This window comes from Nomascus leucogenys, chromosome X, assembly GCF_006542625.1.
Source record: "Nomascus leucogenys isolate Asia chromosome X, Asia_NLE_v1, whole genome shotgun sequence".
Classification (NCBI taxonomy): domain Eukaryota; kingdom Metazoa; phylum Chordata; class Mammalia; order Primates; family Hylobatidae; genus Nomascus; species Nomascus leucogenys.
In genome coordinates, this window is record NC_044406.1 from 54,845,296 (window position 1) to 54,847,733 (window position 2,438).

The 2,438-nt window shown below is 39.5% G+C and overlaps 1 pseudogene; it reads left to right on the forward strand.

Moving 5' to 3' along the window:
• Positions 1 to 1,332: 1,332 nt before the first annotated feature.
• LOC100580827 lies at positions 1,333 to 1,723 on the forward strand (annotated as a pseudogene).
• Positions 1,724 to 2,438: the final 715 nt, after the last annotated feature.

Here is a 2,438-nt window from a genome sequence, read left to right on the forward strand (position 1 = left end):
CCAGAGCCCAGCTACTGCTACTATGGATGCTCCAGCTCAGGGACCCAGCACAACCATCACACTTGTGCTTAGAAATAGCCTTGGCTTCCACCATGGCATGTTAACTGCTAACTCCCACATCTAGGCTGGTGCACACTGTCATCCCAGGTCTCTGCAGTTCCATGTGCACAAGCAGCCAGCCCTGCCCCCTGGGACCTGCCCTCATCAGTGTTTTTGAAACAATAGCTGGTTCCTGTAGCTGCAAGTGTGTGCATACCTTCACCTTTAGCATGTGGCTGCCCAAGCACACTCACCCTGCTAGACTCCTATCACCATACCATAGCTGGCCTGTGAAATTGTTCAAGTGCAGGTGCCAGCCCCCACTACATCTGCACCTGAGTTTGGCCCTGACCTCTGCTTCTGGCTCCAGCCCTTGACACCACGAACAAGCCCACAGCTGGCCTCTGCTATGGGCCATAGTTGGCCCCTGCAGCTGAGTGTGTGTACATTGCTGGCTCTAGCCTCATTGCTGCCTGCCCTGGCCTCTTGCTTCTTGACCCAGAGTCAACACTAAGGATCTCAAGGGTCTTCACAGCCACCATGGGCATCCCACATTTCTTGCAACCAAGGATCATACAGTTGCTGATGTTACAGACTCTAGCTGCCTGAGCCAAAGCAATATTAATCTCTCACAGCCTGAAGCTACTGCATGCCACCACACTTAGAACACTACAGAACTAGACCCAGTGCCACAACACACCCCAATGTACCCTGTTCCCCTAAAGGTGAAAGTTTTTATTTACTGAAGCCAATTCATATAGTCTAGAAAAGATAACTTCTTTAAATGAGCAAACTTCTTAGCAAGGCTAGAAAGATCATGAAGAATCAGGGAAATATTACACCACCAAAGAAACAAAATACTGCACTTTCAACAATGGATAGATATCCAGATTAAATATCAATAAACAAACATTGGATTTGAACTACACTTTAGATAAGTGTACATAACAGCTATATACAGAACATTCTATCCAACAGCAGCAGAATATACTCTTCTCAAGGGCCACATAATATTTTTCAGGGTGGATCATATGTTAAGCAACAAAACAAGTCAGCAAATTTTAGAATATTGAAATTATATCAAGTATCCTTACTGACCACAGTGGTATGAAACTGAGAATCTATAACAGGAGAAATTTAGGAAAATTCACAAATATGTGGAAATTAACATGCACCTGAACAACCAATAGGTCAAATAAGAAATCAAAAGGCATATTAGAAAATATCTTGTCCCCATAACCGCGTGCGCTCTCCCCTACCATTCTCTTTCCACCATCTTTCCGCACTGCCACAATGGTGTGCATGAATGTCCTGGCTGATGCTCTCAAAAGTATCAACACGACGAAAAGAGAGGCAAATGCCAGGTTCTTATTAGACCATGCTCCAAAGTCATCATCCGGCTTCTCAGTGTGATGATGAAGTGTGGTTACATTGGCAAATTTGAAATCACTGATGATCACAGAGCTGGAAAAATTGTTGTGAACCTCACAGGCAGGCTAAACAAGTGTGGATTGATCAGCCCAGATTTGATGTGCAACTCAAAGGTCTAGAAAAACAGCAGAATAATCTGATTCCATTCTGCCAGTTTGGTTTCATTATACTGACAACCTCAGCTGGCATCATGGACCATGAAGAAGCAAGACAAAAACACACAGGAGTGAAAATCCTGGGATTCTTTTTCTAGAGATGTAATACATATTTACAAATAAAATACCTCATGGAAAAAAAAAGAAAATATATTGAGACAAATGGAAATGAAAACACAACAAAACAAAACTTAATGGGATGCAGCAAAGGCAGTATTAAGAGGAAATCTTATAATGATGAATATCTACATTAAAAAAAGGCAGATCTCACACTAAGCCACTTAAATTATATGAACTAGAAAAAGGACAAACTAAACCCAAAGTTAGCAGAAGGGAGAAAATAATAAAAAATAAGAGCAGGAATAAATAAAATAGAGAATAGAAAAGTCATAAAAATTTGACAAAACAAAGAGTCTTTTAAAAATAAATTTTAAATTCACAAACCATGAGTGAGATTAAGATAAAAAGAGAGAATACTCCAATAAATCAAATAAGAAATAAAGGGGGAGACATTTCAATTGACTTCTCAGAAATATATTTCTCAGGAACATAATGACTATTATGAACAAATTGTCTGTAAGCAAATTGGAAAACTGAGAAGGAAATGTATATATTTCTAGAAACATATAACCTACCAAGATTGAACTAATAAGGAATAGAATGCTTGAAGGGGCCAATTTTAAAAAAGATTGTAGCATTAATTAAAAGCTTCCCAACAAAGAAAAGTTCAGTACCAAATGGCTTCATGGCTAAATTCTACTAAACATTCAAGGAAAATTTAATACCAGTCCTTATTAAACTCTTCCAAAAGAT